We start from the raw sequence: 20,544 nt of genomic DNA, 5'->3' as shown, positions 1-20,544 counted from the left end.
AGGAATGTCACCTGTGACTGTCCCCTCTGACTGTCCGTACTCCACCTGCCATTCATACCTGTGAGCCTCACCCTGTCCTGCTTGGACGATTGCTGGGGTCTCCTAACTGGGTCCCTGCTATGCCTCTCCCCTGTCCAGGCCACTCCCACCCCCTCCTTGTTGGGGCCAAAGTGATTGGCCTGTGTAACAAATCCAGTGACCCCAACCTCCTGCTTAAAAACCAGTGTTTGAAGAGCTTTAGGGAGGCGAATGTGACAGACTTAAAAAAGGGAAAAGGGAAAGATACCAAAAACCGAAACCAAAAACCAAAACCCAAAACCAAACATACAGTCTTTCTTTCAGAGGGAAGACTTGAAAATTATTTTATTCCTTTTAAAAAAATTCTCTTTTTACTTTCTTTAAAAAGTAAGCTCATTGAGAGCAGAATTGTATCTATTTATATCACAGGGTCGTTAGACACCTAAACACTAAGTAATATGTGAAAGGACAACCACACCTGATGTTAGTTAATTCAAAGACTTGGACCTTTCATGTGCCTTCGCATTCAGTTCAAAACAGAATCCATTTGCACTGACTTTATTGTTTAAAGAGTATGCCAGTTATTGACTCCAAGGAAATAATCCAAAAGGAGGGGAAAATGTCAATAAACATAAAGATGATCATTGTGGGATAATTTATAATAAAGGAAAACTAGAAACAACTTAAGAGTGAGTAATTAAGTAAATTACATTGTGTCAATTGGATGGACTGTCATACAGTCACTAAAAAGTATAATTATAGGACTGTGGTGCAACAAAAAATGCTCATGATGTAACGTCAAGCACACAAGGCAGTAGAGCAAATTGCACGTACACTTGATTACGACTCTAAAAATCCTGCTTCCATGTGGGCAAAAACTAGCAGGAAGTGAGAAAAGGAAAACAGGATGATGAGCGGCTGGTGGGATTGTGAGGGATTCCTCTTTTTTCTGAATTTCAGTTATGATTTTCGTGATGTTTGTGCTGTTTAAGAGGATGCTGTTCAGCCCTTCTGGGGGCCACTGGAGAGACTGTCAGACCCAGGAAGGCACAGTTATAGCGACCAGGATGCCAATTCCTGGTTACACCTCACCGCCGGTCTCGCCGGGCTGCCTGGCCCTGCTGGTGGGAATACTCTGATCCAACCTGAGTGCGGCTGTTTTCACGGCTGTTCCCAAAGAGAACGTTGCTCAGAAACCTAACTCTGGATAAATACACGTAAACGTGATCCACAGCCATTTACCAGTGTTTCGTGGGTTTGTTTTTTTTCCATGTATGAACAACTCAAGCACAGGCTGGGAAACCGTTTCGCTGGACTGTTGGTGGGGGACTCGCTGATTGGGGTTGAAGTTTGACCTCGGTGATCTCGGGGACCTGCTGAATCTCTGACTCTCATGCAGGACCCATGTGACTTTATACGCACGTGGCTGAGGAGCCATGGCTCTCTCTAGCTCCAGGCAGAGGTGGCACGTGGTTTCAAAACCAGCACACTAGAAGGCCTGGGCCAGACCCTGCAATCAGGTGGCCCTGGGGTCAAACCCCAGTTGTCCCACCGACAAGCTTTGTGACTATGGTTGAGCTCCTTTGGATGTCTCAGAACCTTACTTTAGTCACCTATAAAATTGGGACATCACAGCCTGTCCCTGAAGGTAGTGGACCGCAGGTGTGTAACAGGTGCTGAATTAAATGGCAGTCAGGTTTGAGGGAAATGTAGACACACAATAGCAGCAGACCGAGGCAGGCTGGGGGCTTTGACGAGGAAGCACAGGAAAAGCGAGTTTTAAGTAGGGATTTAAAGGAACATATTGGGTGCATGCGAAACAGAAAACTGCTGATAACATATGCTGCAGCACAGAGAAAAGCTGGGAGTTACTGCCAATTTACAGATGGTGAAAGTACTGCTTCTCTGGGGAGTAGCTGTACCAAAAACAAATGTGAGCAATCAAGAGGCTCCTCATTTTTTTATTTAATTGCAAAAAAATAAAAAAATAAGTCAAATGCATAATCTGAGAATCACATAGGCACCTGCTCTACCTTTTCTTTCTACGTCAAGATCCTGTCTGCGGAACTAGATCAGCCTTTCATGCTGAGATTCAAAGGGACACGTCCCTAACAAGCTGGCTTCTCAGATGAGCCAGCCACATACATTATGTAAACCATTTTCTGTTTTAAGTCCCCAGCCATTCTCTTGGGACCAAGATGTCCGCTGACATTGAGATTCAGCATTAATTCAAAGACCATCTTCATCGTTACAGAAGAATCTGATAAACTAAAACCAAAAAATCCCCAACTTTTGGCTTTTGCAATCCAACATGAAGTTTTCCTTTTCTCACCCCTGCCTTCACTTTGTTTGGGAAAGTAAAAATTTTGAGAAGAAAAGTAGTACTTATTATACTGTAACAAAACTCAAAAAGCAGTAAGCCATTTTGATTTCTCAAAAGTGCACTGCGAGCACGCAAGAAAGTTCTAATATTTCAGGAATGTGAAAAGTAAACTAGTAAACATGTCGTATGAAAAGATTAAACAGTATAAGGTATATTCGGAGTCCACACAAAACCCACGGGGCATTTATGGCATTTGAAGATTGATGTTACGAAACCTGGTGAGCCAAGTTCTGTGCTGAAGCCAAAAAGGGGTGGACAGAGGCCCCATTCAGAGTGCGTGGGGTTTTGTGTGGAAAGTGCTGACAGAGTTTCTGACAACCTTGTCCTTCAATTCAGATGAATGAAGCACTATTGTTTGGTCGTGAGGACCTGTAATAAAAAAATATTGTCACCAAAGTTGTTTCTCATTGAGTGCAAGTGTGCGGTGACAGTTTTAAAATTTTGCTTGAAAAATGGAATTATATTAGACACCAAAATCAATGCCCAAAGAAGGTAAACTTTGAATAAAAAAAGTGAGAAGGTGACAGAATGCCAAGTGGACTTAGAACCTTTGGGCTGTGTTTGTAGATACACTCTGTCTCCCACACTGGACCTGACTTGGATTACTCCAAAGGGGCAGTGTCCAGAGGACACAGGACTACTGGACATTACTAGATGGCCCCTCGAGTATCGAATTGTTTGAGGTTACCACACCTAAACCTCTTCATTTCACATACCTTGTTCACGGCTTGTTGGCCTTGTTCACGGCTTAGTGATGGCGCCCCAATACACACCGCTGTTCTGAAGCCGTGGCCTTCCTTGGCTGGATCTAAAATGCCAACTGTTGTGCAACGTATGGGCATGCTAAGACTTCTACAGTTTCCCAGGCATCTTTCATTTGTAAATCAGTTTCAATGGACTGTTGGGTAGACTATTGCTACCCGGACTGCAAGAATCAACTTAAAGCCCAAGGAAGATTGGGCTCTCAAAATATCTGGCTGGACAGCTCCCAGTCAAGGAGGAAAAGGATTTATTTCTCCATCGTCTTCAAGGGCAGTAGGTTTAGCAGAAAGTACAATGGATTTATAGGGAATAGACTTGGGTTTAAATTCCAGTGCAAAGAGGGGAGATTTGGAATCTGGGATGTGGGTCTTGGATGGATCAACGTTAGCAACTGTGAAATCTTCTTACCTCTCAGATCCTCAGTTTACTTCTGAGAAGTGGGCCTACTAGTAATATTATTCTCACAGGACTGTTAGTAAGGTTTCATGCAATGTGATGTATTTGAAAAGGCTTTGTGTCTTGTAAAGCACTGTACTAATTTAGCCATTATTCTCGCTAATTGTGGGACCTTGGACATATTTCTTAGCTTTCCTGAGCCTTGGTTTCCTTCTTTGTAAAATGGGCAGAGTAACAGAAAACTGGGTAAATGGAAACATATTATTTTAGCAACTTAGAAAAATCAATTTAAAAATATTCAAGTGAAATGCCTCGAGGGTTATCCACTTTGAGATGATTTGATGGTTTCTAGTCCTTCTTGAATGTTATCATTTGTTTCACTCAAACTACAGGTGATTTCCAAGAGTCTAATAATCCCTTAAGTAGTCAATGGCATAATTAGAATTTGGTGACGGAAGGAAATAATGTTCTCATGTTATTGCTGATTACAACCACTTCACAGCACAAACCCTTCTTGAAAGTTGGCCCCTCGTTGTACCTGCCTTTAGTCCGTTTGGTGGTGGGTGTCGCCCCTGTTTTCCATTTCTCTCTGGTCTGCTGCAGCAGTGTACAGCTGGCACATACTGGCCCTGAGCCAACCCCAGTTCCCTCACTGCTCTTTTAGCCCTTGGGGAATCGAGGAGATGACCTTTGCCGGAAGCTGGGCATTGTTTGTGCAGAATCTTTGCAGAGCGGGAGGGAGTCTCAGAGGCAGTATATAGAAACAGACACGCTCAGAGCACCTAGATGGACAGACAGAACTTAAGAAACTGCAGAAATGTGCATCTTTGAAGAAAGTCTTCTTCTTGCTGGGCTGCGCTATGGCATTTGGGGCCTTTTAAGAACTTTTCGGTGCTTTTCTGTACCGAGGTATGACAGTGTTCCCCTAAGAGCCTACATATCTTTTTTTTTTTTTAAAGATTTTATTGGGGAAGGGGAACAGGACTTTATTGGGGAACAGTGTGTACTTCCAGGACTTTTTTCCAAGTCAAGTTGTTGTCCTTTCAGTCTTAGCTGTGGAGGGTGCAGCTCAGCTCCAGGTCCAGTTGCCGTTGCTAGATGCAGGGGGCGCAGCCCACCATCCCTTGCGGGAGTCGAACCAGTAACCTTGTGGTTGAGAGGACGCACTCCAACCAACTGAACCATCCAGGAGCTCTGCGGCAGCTCAGCTCAAGGTGCCGTGTTCAATTTTAGTTGCAGGGGGCGGAGCCCACCATCCCTTGTGGGACTCAAGGAATGGAACTGGCAACCTTGTGGTTGAGAGCCCGCTGGCCCATGTGGGAATCGAGCCGGCAGCCTTCGGAGTTAGGAGCATGGAGCTCTAACCACCTGAGCCACCGGGCCGGCCCGAGCCTACATATCTTGAAAGGTTCTGTCACCGCCTTTTTGTAGAGGTGGTTGGCTCAGCCCAGCAGAATATATGCTCTTTCTTCAGAGACAGGCTCCAAGATAGACACTTGCCATTATCTCCACAATTTCAAGTAAAACATTCCTTGGAGAAAGGCAGTCTTGTTTCTATTCCAGGATCTATCAAATTTTGGCTTCCAAGCTGGTCTTTGCATGTCGCAGAGGATGCGAAGTACAAGCATTTACGCTCTTCTACATTCCTGCGGAGTCCTTCCTTAGCTGGTCCTTACCTAATCAAACAGGAACAAACCGGACATTTTTCTTTTCTAGAAGGGGATTCTAGCTTTCAAAGAGTGACTGGGAAGTTAAAGGGCCCTATAGGCTGGTATGACAGACCCAAAGACTGATGATCTATTTTCCACATTTCTGTGTGCAAAGGTCCCAAATGAAAAGCAGAAAATAGCCCATTGAGTTAAAATTTGAGAATTGGAAGTGGTACTTTGGACTAAGTCTTTCTGCAAAGAAAAATAACAACCCAAAGAAGCAAATAATAAGTTGTCAGCAGCTACCTAAGAAGTAAGAGCAAGGGGAGGGCAGAGATAAAGGTCTCTGTGTATGCGCGCACACACACACATGCAGTTGGCAGTAACAGACAAGAGGCAGAATAGCAATAGTGGTTGGGATGACAGGCAGTGTTGGGATGAATTATAGCCCCGAAATTTACTTAACTTCTCTGAGTCTTAGTATTTTTCATTTGCAAGTGGGTAAAATAATAGTACCTGCTTCATGGGGTTGCCATGGTGATTAAATGAGGCAGCAGGTGTATACAACACAGCTAGTATTTGGCACAGAGCAAGCCCTCAATAAGTACGAGCTACGTTGTCATCCCTGTGTATTTCCTGTGAATGTAAGTACTGTACAGAGAAAATGAACAGTCATCCCATGTTTTGGGAGTTTTGAGATTGGGTTTTCCACCTCCTGCCATCATAAAAGGGAAACATGTCCTTGAGCTCTAAGAATTTGTCGTGGGCTTTTTTGAGGGTCCTTTCCCTGTGTTTTCATATTTTGGGATCTCTTCTGAATGGCCATGCATCTTTTCTATTTCCCATTTCAAAAGAATTCTAATTTCTGTGAGTTTTTCACAACTTTGTCTCCCACGTCTTTTATTCTGCTACCATACTCCTTGTTTTCAGATGGTTCTTAAAACAGTATGTGATTCTAGTTTCATTGATAAAAGGCCTTCCCTTCTATCTGTGAGGCCATTAGTTAGTTTTTAAAGAAGTTTTCTTCTATTTCCTGTATTGCCTTTCTTTCTTCCAGGTTCCTTTGTCCTGTGTATGGTTTTGTTCTCTCTCTTCCTGTAGCCGTTTTCCTCACATCTGGGACCCTTGGCTGTCGCTGCTACTTAAGCGTGAGGAAGCTTTGTGTGTATGGGCGGGACCGTCCCCTCGTACAGTCAATGGAAGGGGACTTGGCTTTTGGTTGGAACACCCAAACGTTTTCATTTCTGGGTCTTCCCTTAGGCTTGACAGTTTTTTTCAGAAAGGAATCCTCTATGTCCTGAGGGTTTAAATGTAGTTCTAGCATTTGAGAGCAAGAAGGGGCGGGGGCGGGAGGATTTCTCCGTTCAGTCTGCCATGTTTCCTTTAATTCTCCTTGTCTTAGAGGTGCCTCATTTTGTCTTCCCCTGTGCCTAAGTCCCAGCCTTCAGCGACTGGATGGTTGATCCTTCGAGAGTGAATGTCATCTTCCGCTTGGTGGGGTCAATGCTGTTGCCTGGCTGTGTGGATGTAGGCATCGGGGGCACAAACGCTTCTCTACAGACTTAATCAAGCCTCCTCTCTGCAGCCCTACTTTGTACCTCTGCTTTCAGTATGGATAATATTATCAATCCCTGAGTCTTTCTGCGGTCCTGGGGTCCAAACAGGCTCGCCTCTGGGTCCTTCCCCTGCAAGCACTTAGACTCAGCTTTCTTTGTTGCCTCTCCCATACAGTTTCCCTGTTACACAATGTTATTGACATTTCTCATTTTCTAGTCTCATCTTCTCCTGGGTTTTTTTTTTTTTTTTTTTTTTTTGCTTTTATATATTTTTAGCTCTTTAATTTTTTTGGCTGTCATTTTATCATGTTTTAGGAGGAAGTAGAGATAAACACCTGTGTTTATTTAATCAGAAGTCCACCCATGGAATTTTAACAATATCCAGGCAGCTAGGCTCCATTGCTAAAGTTTCACATTCAGGGGGCTGGGGTGGGACCTGGGAATTCCTAGGATGAGCTACTTCATGGCCCACTGAGCCCCAATGGGGTGTAACTTTGAGCCCTTTTCTCATGCACAGTTGACTTATCTCCTTGCTAGAAGTACAGCAGTAGAAAACAGCTAAGTGTGAAAAGCATTCATTGGTTGTTTTCTGTGCCTGGAACTGTGTTAAAGATTCTTTCAGGTGCAGATGATAAGAATCAAGCAGCTTTGGCCGTGAATCTTTAGCTAATATAAATAATGGTGGTAAAAACAGGGACTCAGGTGCCATGCAAGCCTCCCTGATGTCGCACCAATACTTTTCTCTGTCTGTTGGCCTCATTCTTCATGAGGCTAGAACCATTTCCACTGTCTGATTTGGTTGCACTATTTCCAGATTCCAGTCTAGAGAGGAAGGATCCCTCCCTCCATCCCCACTAATCCCACCCAGCTCAAGTGGGAACAACACTGGCGGAGGCCGGGGGAGGCTAGCTCGGGTCAGGCTTCTACATCCTGATCAATCCTGGGAGTCAGGTGGGTTATTGCAAAATGATGCTGGTGGCCTGCGGCCTGGTCGTGAAGAATCAGGGGAGGGATGGCTCTCCTAAGGGAGGAGGGAGAGAGGGCTGTCTTCAAAAGGAGGGAGGCATGCTGGGTGAAGAGAAAAACAGGTCCATTACAGTCTACTACCTTGACTATTCAGTACCTGCGCGCATGCGCACACGTGCAAACACACTCCTTTTAGACATTTTCAAAAGCGTCTCATCCAATGTAATGCTACTCTCCGGTGCAAAACCACAGTAAACCACATGTTTGTTTCCTCAGCATTCTGAAGGGTTCCAAAGTCACCTCCAACTCTGATATGCCATTCTGCGTCTTTGGTGATGTCCATTCCTTTTCATCAGTTCCAGATGTAGCTTCTTATGACATTGAAACTTATAGGAAACATGAACATTTGATTTTTCTCAATGTACCCAAGACCCTGAAGCTCTGAGGGGACTGAGTCAGTGGGCTGAGTTCCCAGACCCACCAGGTAATCATTTAAGAAACAGCTTAACTGATTCTTACCGAAGATTGTGTCAGAATGCAGGATGCTGGCTGACTCCCATTCATTATTTTGGTTACTTATTGCTGCACAACAAACCACCACAAAGCAGTGGGCAAGACAACAGCAATCATTTATTTTGCTTATGATTCGGGGTGCTTTTCCCAGAGAAGATGGGGGTGATGGGCTGACTGAGCCATAACATCTCACTCAAATTTTACATATATTATTTAATTCCAGCAGCAACCTACCATGAGATAAGTATGAGTGTTATTTCCTTTTAACAGGTGATAAAGTTGAGGCTTAGAATATTCAATATCATGTCCAAGGTCCCTTGGCCAAGGGTGGCAGAGCGAGTCATTGCACCCAATTCTGCCCTAAGCGCAAAGTCCCTCATCTTAATACTCTACTCCTCCCATCCCCCAATCCCCAACCCACACTCTCCAGTGCAGTCAGTGAAGGGGAAAGACTAGAGGAAATAAGTGGGAGAGAGGGGGCCTCTCAGGGACATGGGGTCTTTAACCTCTAGGTCCCACATTTGCTCTTCTCTCCCACCCACCCAACCCTGCTTCCACCTGAGCTGCTGCCCAGCCAGCACTGCTCCAAGTGGCTGGGGAGTGGCCTGGTGCTATTGGTTACATTGTTCCAGCGTCTGCCTCATTTCATCTCCTCATGCAGCTGAAGTGAGGTTGGACTTTCCCCAAACGCATATTATTAGGAAAGGCATAGATACACAAACCCAAAGCAAACAACAGAAATATAAGAGTTCAGGAGGTGATTGTGATCAGAGAGTGTGAATCCCTTATCTTAGTTTCACTGAAGTTCTGCCACTAACCAGTTTGGCTACTGCCAGTTCCCTGGGCCCCAAACCTCTTATTTCTTTTCCTGCCATTGGCTGGCAGGGTTTCGCAGAGGCATTTTCACCACTTCTGCATAGTTTTAGTCCCTCGGTCATAAAGGCCGAGGCTCACCAGTGGCCACATGATCTCCGGGGAGGACACCCTTACTCCATGATGGTGGCCCTGTCTCACCTGAAGAAGATTTGCAGGCCCCATACCTGCCACGGTCCAGGATTGCCTTGGGTCACCTTGGAAGTTCCTGAAGTCCTTCCATTCAGCTCATCTACAGGGCTGATTTCATTGACGTGATCACAAGCGGATATAGGTCAAGGCCTCTTCCGTGTGTGTGCGTGTTGTGTGTGTGTGTGTGTGTTAGAATTTTGATCGCTGCAATTTCTCAATCTCAAAATGCCTCCCACGTATGGCAATGACAACCCAATGTAGTCAGAGGAATGGGGAGTGACAAGCGATTTCTCTCTGTGGACCTTTGTAGACCCCAATATTATACGAGACACTTCTGTTTGCACAAGTTAAAAACAGAAGGACCGGAGGCAAGTGTTGTTTCCAAGCTTAGAGGTGAGAAGGGAACATTTTTTTTTAAAGAGCTAAAAACAAGGTGAAGTAAAATTACAACAGTTTGACAGTATAATTTTAATAAGTTTTTTTTTTCCTGGTGCAGAAATTCATCAAATCATAGCTTGCAGCACTAGAGAGATGATAAAGAAGGAAACAGTGTTGAGACTCGAGCGGCGACGGTGGTGGGCGCCTTGAAAGTGATTTGTGCGTGAGACTTGTTCACACCGCTGATATTCCCAGATGCTTTCTTGACTTACATTACAAATGGTTTAATGTATTCAGTTATTCTGTCTACTCCTGAGAGAACAAGCACTGTGGCCTTTCAAGTTGGTGGGGGTGGAGTAGTGCTGGATGCATGTCTCTCGAGGCCCTCCTCTGCCACCCCTCACCTCTGCCGGCTTCTCTTCTCCTCTGGAGTGGGAGTCATTCTCTGACACCCCTCAGGCTCTGGTTGAAGCCATGGAGAGCTCAGCTTTTCTCGGGTGCTTCAGAAGGGGGGTGGGGGGGTGCTGCGAGGATGCTGGTGGAGAGAGAGGGATGGCAGTTGCTGGGGCCTCCATAGATGGCTCAGACTTTCTGGAAGTCCTGTGATTCACTCTGCATTGAATCTTTCCTCATTCATTTGCTGTGCATCTGCATGCCAGGCTCCCCAGGGACGCCAATGAGGAAGAGGCAGCCCTACTTCCTTTCCTCTAAAGCTTATACTCTGCCCCTGCCCTCCCACGGAGCTTGGAAGGTTTGTCTCCCAGGGCAAGGCAGCTCCTCTGGGCCCCTGGACAAATCTGGAATGCAGTGATAGTCCAGGTACATACTGAGGTGTACCACTCAGGGAGGTGTTAGGGGTGTAGGAGCCTGAAGTCGCAGGCACTGCACTAAGAACGTGACTGGCCCTGGCAATGCCCGCTCTGTGACATTCCCCGATCCTGCGAGTGTGGCGTCCCTGGGGTTTCTGACAACCTGCTTTAAAATAGGGATAAAATCCGACTTCTTAGCATCGACAGATGGCCTGCAAATCTCAACTACCCTAAGTAACCCCAAGTAAGAATGATACACATTTTTGTGACGGATCTTACACTTTGAGTTGTCAAATCCTGACAGTTTTCTAACTCTGCAGTATTTCTCCCATCCATCAATTCTCTCCTTCCCATCTCTACCGTGCTAGTTCGATCCCTCATTATCTCCTGCCTGAGAGGAGTGCACCTGCTTTCTTACTAGTTTCTCTGCCCCCATGCTCTGCCTTTGAAATCATCCCACATAATGCAGCTGGATTAATCTCCTTTAAGTATGTAGCTCAAATCATGTCATTCTTTGGCTCAGAAACATTTTGTGACTTCTTCCCATTGTCTATTAAATTAAGGGGATACTCTTTTGGCCTCCTGTCAGGCAAGTCCACACACGGTGTGGCTGTCCCTTCTTCCTGCATTTCCTCCCACAGCACCCATTCACACACTGGATGTCTCAGCAGGTTGGATACTGTGAGCTCACTCCATACTTTGTTGGTTTTCTGTGTTTCTTTCTCCTAGTCCTCCAGCTGGAACGCTACTTTTCATGATCTTTGCCTGCTGGAATCCTAGCTGTCTTTCAGGATCCAGCTAAAATGGATCCTCCTTTATAAAACCTTTTCTGTCTGCAGAGTGCGATATCATTTTCTCCATCCTGAACCATCATGGCAAATATTCTATTCCTCTCTGATGACAATTGTCATAATTAGTTGTGAGTGCCTTTTTGGAGAGCAAGCTCATGAGGGCAGTGACTCACATCGGGCACTCGGAAGACGTGTGTTGATTCCGGTGACTGGGAGTGTTTTCCATCTGTGTGTCTTGGCATGTAGTACATCAGAGGGGCCTTATTATTTTGTGGAAAACTAAAACTGAGACCCCCTCGGATGTTCTACCAGTGTGATTATAAAGGAATCGAAGTTTATACATCCATATTGTCCATTGATTATTGTCCATTGATTATTACAGTGTGCCATATATGCACAGAAATCCAAGTCAGGCCAGCTTAGGCAAAAAAAGGATTATTGAAAGAACATGGGTTTGCAGAATTGAAGAGGAAGATGAAGGAACTGGGCCAGTTTCAAGGACCTCAGGGGCTGGACTCAACAGCTCTGTGTGTTGCACAGACCCTATCTGCATTTCATCTTGCTTCTCTCTAGGAGTTAACTTTAAGATAAGGGTAGAGGGATGAGCAGCGAGAAGGATGAAGGAGTGTATGGAGGACTCATTTGGGTCATATGTGATCAAATGATGTGATTAAGTGAATGACAATCTCAGTCCTACTACATTTGACCCAAACTGTAAGATTTATAGGATAATCCCCAGAGCCTCTAACTGTGTCCTTTGGCTCCTTCTGAGGAAGGACACCTACAAGGGCAGCCTGTCCCCTGTCCCCCACTTTTTCAGACAGAGAGGAGAGTAGGAACTTCAGAAGGAACAAGTGGCATAGAGTTCAGGCTGGAGCTGGAGATGGCTGGTGGTGATGGTAGAAACAGGGAGTAGGGTGGGCGAAGGACCAAGCTACAGGGAAAGTTATAGCTTTAGACTAGTTCCGGCTCTAGGCATAGAGCATTCGAAGTCACGCCTTCCCATTAACAGGAGTTGATAAAAATGTCCTGGTTGCTGGAGCAATTAGATGATGTGAAGGGCTTTAAAAGAATAACTAAAGAAGCAGGTAGTAAGAGATACCTGAATCTGTGAGGCTATGACTGATGATATGTAATGTATGCCTAGCAGAGGTAACCTAAATATTTAATGTTGTGAATCTATAAATATTTAACTACATTCAAATATTTAGCTACTGAAATTGTATCTCTAAAAAAATGAGATTTTCTGAACACAGGGCCATTTTTCTCAAGGCCCAATGTAGTCTAAGCAATTCCTTTAAAAATCGTTTTTGACAGCGTCCCATTGATTACAGAATACAGCCCATCATGTGTTGGGTTCCCTTCTGATACACTGATCAGATGGAGTGTAATGAAAGCCCTGGTCTGGCCATCTTCAACTACACAGGATGTCAGAAAACCTCTTCTGGTTTCTTGATATTCATGAAGGGAATTCTTCCCTTGCTGTCCCTATAGAAGTCTTTCAAGATTCCCCTCTGGGCAAAATCCTGCCCCGGTATAGAAAATATGTGCACTTAGGAAATGGTTAACAACAACAACAACAACAACAACAACAACAAAATAATGGCAGTTGAGTGCTTGTGAAAGGGAAGGTGGGGACAGGGAATCTCCAGGACATTTGGCCACAGACACGTTCTCAGGCAGATTGATCCTAGGACAGAATTTGCATGGAGATGGAGAATGTGGAACTTCATTCTCTCTGAACCATCTGTGCCCACATATCCCTTGTACAGCCTTTGCATGTTCCTGGGCTCAGGTTTCCCGGTCTAAAGATTGCTGCTCTCCCATACTTTTTGTCGCAAATTCTCTGCATCTGAGAGTGTTTCCTTTATTCTCAGTACCTTCTCTACTTTTAAATTTAAGGGAAGACCCTTTACACAGGCCCCAAGGAAAAGGAAGGGCCCTAGGTAAGCTTCCAGCTGTCTCTGTTAATTCTACCACGATGGCCTACAGCTTCTGTGTTAGGTTCCTCAGAGACACAGAACCAATATGAAATAGAGATAGATAGATAGATAGATAGATAGATAGATAGATAGATAGATAGATAGATGACAGATAGATAGATGAGGATATTATAGGAACTGGCTCTAGGGATTATGGAGACTGAGAAGTCCTACGATCAGCCCTTTGCAAACGGGAGAAGCAGGAAAGCTGATGGTGTAAGTCCAAGTGCACAAGCCCGAGAGTCCTGGTCCAAGTCTGAACACCGGGGGATCCAGGAGTGCCAGTGTCCACGTCCAAGGGCAGGAGAAGATGGATGTCTCAGCTCAAGCAGGGAGAGCAAATTCCTCCTTCATCCGCCTTTTCGTGCTACTGAAGCCCTCAGTGGACTGGGTCACGACCACCTGCATTGGAGATGGTGATCTTCTTTACTCCATCTACCAGTTCAGATGTTGACCTGTTCCAAAAACACTTTGCAGACACACCTAGCATCATGTTCAACCAGCCAGGTGGCACCCCTTAGCCCAGGCAAGGTGACACATAGAAAGTTCCCATCACACCTCTCGTGCCTCCTCTTCTGTTCCTGTCACGCCTCCTTGATTTCCAAACTGTTCTTGTCCGTCTGCAGCACTTCCTGCTCTGTGGCTTGACCGGTGGTATCGTGCACGGACTTGGTTCTGTCTGCCACCTCAGAGAGGCTCAGGGCGTGAATGGCCCTCGGAGCATGGCGGAGACACCAGCACGCCCAAAGGGGCGCTCCTGATGGCAGCGGCACTAATGATGTCAGCAGCTAAGAGCTACTGCGTTCCTGCTGGGTACAACATCCTTCACAGACCGCACCTTGAAGCCCACAACAGCCCTACAGGTGAATGGTGTTATCTACACTTTACGTCTGAGGCCGCTGGGCGCTGAAGCCACGCTCTTCCCTTTAGCACATGCCGAGGGGTGTTGGTTCACTGTCACATAACCCACTGTCCTGGAGCTCTGACAGGCGCCCTCTTCTGAAGGCTTTCCAGGTCTGGCCTCATTTCACCCTTCAGGCAGCGCTATGGAGTGCGGTGCCATCAGTGTCCCCACCTGTCCGTCGAGGCCCAGAGGAGGTGGATGGCTTGCCTAGGGTCCTGCTAGAAGTGAGTGTTGCAGCTGGAGTCAAGATGGGCGCCAGATGGGTAACTGAGGGCCTGTCCTCTGGGGGTGGTGGCTCGGGACGAGGTAGGGGGAATGGGGAAGGACCCTGAGACAGTGACACTGAGTCACACTGGGCTGCAGCCACATCCTTTGTCCTCAGCCTGCTCACAGCTCAGTCGCTCACAACAACCCTGGGTGTGAGTTTGAGGGAAAAACACCCTGATGGAGACAGCTGCAGTGAGGAGCTGCGGCTGCCCCGCCTCCCGGACACCATCAGTCCCCAGGCTATGTTTTTGGCCTCGTCTGCTACTGCCCTAAGTTGTAGGCACCAGAACCAGCGTGCTGCTTATTCTTCCAGGCCCACGTCCTTCCACAGGCACTGACCTAAGTCCGAAAATCCCGCTCGCCATTTCCTCCTGAGCCTCAAGGCCAATTTTAATTGTATTAGGTTGGTGCAAAAGTAATTGCAGCTTTTGCAATAATTTTCAACCTTTTAAACCGCAATTACTTTTGTACCACCCTAATATTTCCTCTAGCCAGACAATGTTTGTTAGACGCAAACTGCTTGTGTCTTTTGACTTAGCAATCCCACTTGCAGGATTTTAAACTAGAAACAGACTTATGTGAGGATTCAAAGATCTAAGTTCAGGGGTGCTCACCACAAGTTTGAAATGTCAAGGAATGGAAACAACCTGCAGGTCCATTCATGGGGAGAAGGAAATAATTTATACCTCTTCACAGTGGAATGCTGTGCAGCAGTTTGAAGAAAATGAGATGGATACAGCACAGAAAGGTGTTCAAAGTATATGGTTAAGTGGGGGGAAAACAGGTTGTAAATCAATATGGGTGGTATGAATATATTTTCTTAAAAAGTAAAAACAAAAGCACAGGCCTACGAAAAGTCACTAAATTACTGATAAAGTAAATTATCTTTGGAGGGTACTATTACTTTTCCTTTTTTCAATACTTGTGTAATATTTGATTTTTTTTTTTTTTTTTTTTTTTTTTTTTTTTTTTTTTTTACAAAAGGCAAAAACTCTACTTTCATACCTAGGGCTTCTCCCTGGTTACTCCCCTAGCCTCTTCCTTTTTAAATCTTTGTTTCAATCTTGGTTGTCTTAACACATTAGTCTTTCCTCCTGAAGTGTAAACTCCTTGAACCCAAGCTCTGTGTCATTTGTTTTTGTACGAGGTTGAAGCACATCACATGGCAGATAGGTGACCCTTTTTTGCCTACCGAAACAGCAGTTCTGCCGTGTCCAGTCTGCCCTCTTCAGCGCTCAGCACAGCGCCAGGCTCTTGGTGGAAGTGACTTGAATTGACTTCACTTTGGCATTTGGTATTTAGACATAGGCTGGTTGGTTGTCTCACACAAACATCCTTCAATTTATTCACAGCGTTAGTATGATTTGCTGGATAACTTATACCTACATTTTGTAAGTATAGTTCAGGTGGGTGTATAATCAGACAATTATTGATATGTTTGTGCCGGGAGAAAGAGATTGAAGACGGAACTTCAAGATAAATCCTAGAAGCAGTAAAGCCTCTGAATGGGAGGGAAAAATAGGCAAACCTCTAATTCTTTCTGGTTCTTGATTTCTTTTTAAGACTTGTCAGCTGAAGAGATTGAGGAGGCTTGAACCAAGGCCAAGGTAATATTTTCCACCCAAAGCAAGCCTTCAAACTGCCTGAGAGAGAATGTGCCAGAGGGCACTACTCCTCTGTGAGCTTAAGACAGAGCATTTGCCTGGACGGGCTGGCCAGCTGTCTTTGTTAGGATTTGTCCTTCTGTTCTTCATCACAAACGAAGTTATGATATTAGGCTTGAGTGACTGATCTCTCACCTCAAATTCTCCACAGGCTCAGGCAAGAGTTCTCTTTTTGAACACATGAAAATATTTCAGGTGGTCAGTTTGTTATTAGAGAAATAAAATGAGATGAAATATACAAACTTGGGAACGTAGATGAGTACTCTCTGTTCTAAAGGCCTGGGTGTTTTTAAAAATGCTTTCTCCGTTCACTTTCGGGAGGAAAGCCTGAGAAACAGACATGCGTGGATCTGAGGGATGGCAGGGATGGGAGCACAGAACCAGCCTCTGAGATTTCCCACCGGCCAACTCGGGACAGAGTCTGTGTCTACACTGGCCTGGCACGGGTGTGTAGGGTAAAGGCTTAGAAACAGAGTTGTAATTCAGCCCTGAACAGGCAGCGTGAATTATTCTTTATTATTTTTATTTTTTTGAAAAGGACCTTATAATCCTTTTTGGTAAAACTGGTCTACAACATTATATATATTTCAGGTACACATTATAACTTGATCTGTAAGTCTAGATACCGTCCATCACATACAGTTGATCCTCTTCACCCATTTTGAACCACCCCCAACCCCCTTCCCCTCTGGTAACCACTGTATTTACGAATTTGTTTTGTTTTATCTGTTTGTTTTGTTTTCTTAGCTTCAACATACAAATAAAATCATACGGTACTTGTCTTTCTCCATCTGATTATTTCACTTAGCATAATACTCTCAAGGTCCATCCATGTCACAAATGGCAAGATTTTCTTCTTTTTAATGGCTAAGTAGTATTTCATTAAATATATATATGTATATATATATATGTAATGTGGTATATATATATCACATCTGTGATATATATATATCTGTGTGATATGTGTATGATATATATATACATATGTTTGATTCATTCAATCATAGACTAGGCACTTATTCGTAGGTGGCTTCCATATCTTGGTTATTGTAAACAATGCTGCAGTGAACATAGGGGTGCATATATCTTTTCAAAGTAGTGTTTTTGTATTCTTCACATAAATACCCAGAAGAGGCATGGCGGGGTCGTATGATAATTGTATTGTTAATTTTTTGAGGAACCTCTATGCTGTTTTCCATAGTGGCTACATCAGTTTACATTCCCGCCAACAGTGCACGAGGGTTCCCTTTTCTCTACAGTCTCACCAACACTTGTTATCTCTTGTCTTTTTTATAATAACCATTCTAACAGGTGTGAGGTGATACCTCATTGTGGTTTTGGTTTGTATTTCCCTGATGATTAGTGATGTTGAGCATCTTTTCATATGTCTGTTGGCCATCTGTATGTCCTCTTTGAAAAAATATTTATTCAGGTCCTCTGCCCATTTTTTAATCGGGTTGTCTGTTTTTATATTGTTGAGTTGTGTGAGTTCTTTATATTTTTTTGGATAATATCCCTTTATCAGATGTATGATTCTCCCATTCAGTAAGTTGCCTTTTCATTCTGTTGATGGTTTCCTTTGCTGTGCAGAAGCTTTTTAGTTTGATGTAGTCCTACTTTTTGAGTTTTGCTTTTGTTTTTCTTGCCTTTGGCATCACTCTCCCCCTCCCCCCCAAAATCATGTAGACCACGGTCAAGGAGCTTACTGCTTATGTTTTCTTTTAGAAATTTTTATGGTTTCCGGTCCTGCATTCAGGTCTTTACTCCATTTTGAGTTAATTTTTGTGTGAGACAATGATCTAGTTTCATTTTTTTCATGTGGCTGTCCAGTTTTCCTGACACCATTTATTAAAGAGACTGTCCTTTTCCCTTGTATCATCGTAAGTTATTTTTCAGTAACTTAAAATCAGAGTGCATTAGAGCATTAGAACCAAAAGGGATCTTAGAGAGTGTCTCCTTTCCCAAAGTTCTGCAGGATATTTTTGAGTGTTCACAGATAAGGGCGGAGGCGTTCCATGGTTATGTACATTCTGGAAATAAAGGACGTGGCAGGTGCAGTTGCTGCCCCCGTTGAGCACAAGAGTCTGATTCCCAGCAGCCTGTTTCTGTATCTCTTCAACTGAGACTGTTCCTGGAGCCACGGAAGGCTGGTCTGTCCTTGACATTCACCCTGAACAGTTCTTAAACTATGACTGGTGAGGTTGGTGTATAATAAATATTGCAGGAATTTCAACCCTCAAGTGGGTTAACAGGCCTTTGCTCTAACCCAATGCCTGCAGTTTCCCTGGTGGGATGGAACGCCAGCTCAGTGGCAGTGGCAGCTGCCTTAAGAAAGCCTCCTCCGAGGCCGCTTTCCCGTTCCTTCCCCTCCCTTCCCCCCCTTCCCCTCCCCTCTCTTCCCTCCCCTGCACTCCCCTCCCTTCCCTTCTTTCCCCTCCCCTCCCCTTCCCTTCCTTTCTTTCCCATCCCTTCCCTTCCTTTCCCTTCCACACCTTGCTTCCCAGTGTCTTTACCACATTTCTTTTCACTCCCCCATCAACTAATTGTACTAAAATTTTTGTCTCAGCTGCTTTGGGAGCCCAAAGTAAGACAGCTGGGTAAAGACAAATGAACAGGTTTCTTTACTGCGGAACTTTCCAAAACCTTAACATGCTAACTTGCTTTGTGACTCTACAGCATTTCCCAAATATTTGATGATGAAATCATACCCCCCCCCCTCGAAATATCTCTTGAGACCAATATTACAAGCAAAATATTTTGGGAGACGTTCTTTGTATTTTACTGATGAGAATGATGTCAATCTACATTTTTACTGGCAAGAGAACTAATCCTGGGAAAGTCAAAAAGTTGTCTAAAGTGTCACAGCCAGCAGTGGCAGAATTATACACAGAATGTAAGTTTCCTCTTCTCTCTTCACTACACAGTTTTCCATCTGTACATTATTCACAGCACTGGAGATCAGAGGTCAAAGAACACATAGTAGGGTGTTCGGTCTTGGGGGTTCCATCTGGCCGTCATCACCAGCCAGCTGTACCCCTCTGCTTAGTCACTTAGAGTAACCCTTTGTCTTACTTTCTTCTTATATGAAACCAGAGTTAAGTTAGATGACTTTTTTATTGTACTGAATATATGAGTATATAGTAGAAAATTTACCCTTTTAGCTACTTTTAGTTGTACAGTTCAGTGGCATTAAGCACACTCACATTGCTGTACAACCACCATCATCATCTAACTCCAGAACTTTCCCATCTTCCCAAACTGAAACTCTGCACCCATTAAACAGTCACTCGCCATTCCTCCACCTCTCTGTCCTCTGGCAATGACAATCCTACGTCCAGTCTCTATGAATTTGACTAGGTACCTCATATAAGTGGAGACACACAGTTTTTGTGCTTTGGTAAACTGGCTGATTTTACTTAGCATAATGTCCTCAAGGTCCATCCATGTCGCAGCATATTGCAGGCTTTCTTTCTTTTTTAAGGCTGAATAATATCCATTGTAGGTATATGCCACATTTTGCTTATCTATTCAACCACCAATGCATACTTGGGCTGCTTCCATATTTTAGCTATTGTGAATAATGCTGTTATGAACACGGGTGAACAATATCTGTTCATGTTTCTGCTTTCAGTTCTTTTGGGTAGATACCCAGAAGTGGAACTGCTGGTCATATGGTAGTTCTATTTTTAATTTTTTCAAAAACTTCCCATACTGTTTTTCACAGCAGCTGTACCATTTTACATTTCTACCACAGTGTACAAGGGTTCCAATTTCTTCACATGCTCACCAACACTTGTTGTTTTCTGGTTTTCCTGACAGTAGCTGTCCTAATGAGTGTGAGGTGGTATCTCAATTTAGCTTTAGTTTGCATTTCTCTAATGATTAGTGAAGTTGAAAATCTTTTCATGTGCTTATTGGCCATTTATAAATCTTTTTCGGGGGAAATTTACGTGCTTTGCCCATTTTGAGTTGTGTTGTTTGTTTTTTGTTGCTGAGTTTTAGGAGTTCACTACATATAATGGATATAAATTTGCAAATATTTTGTCCCATTCTGTGGGTTGCATTTTCACTCTGTTGATAGTGTCTTTTGTTGCATAAAGATTTTAAATTCTTGTGAAGTCCAATTTGTCTATTTTTTATTTTGTTACTGGTGCTTTGGTGTTATGTCCAAGAAATAATTGCCAGACCCAATGTCATGAAATTTTCCCCCTATATTTTCTTTTAAGAGTTTTATAGTTTTTCGTGTTACATTTAGGTCTTTGATCCATTTTGAGTTAATATTTGTATATGATGTTAGGTAAGGGTTCAACTTCATTCTCTTGCATGTGGATATCCAGTTTTCCCACCATTTGTTCAAAAGACTATCCTTTCCCCATACTTTGCATGATATTTATCTTTTAAAATATATTGAGACTTAATTTGTGGCCTACTATATGTTCTATCCTGGGGAGTGTTCCATGTACGTGTGAAAAATATTTGTATGCTGTTTTTTGTTGGGTAG

Source organism: Rhinolophus hipposideros (assembly GCF_964194185.1).
Source record: "Rhinolophus hipposideros genome assembly, chromosome: 4".
Classification (NCBI taxonomy): Eukaryota; Metazoa; Chordata; class Mammalia; order Chiroptera; family Rhinolophidae; genus Rhinolophus; species Rhinolophus hipposideros.
Note: the sequence above shows the minus strand (reverse complement) of the source record.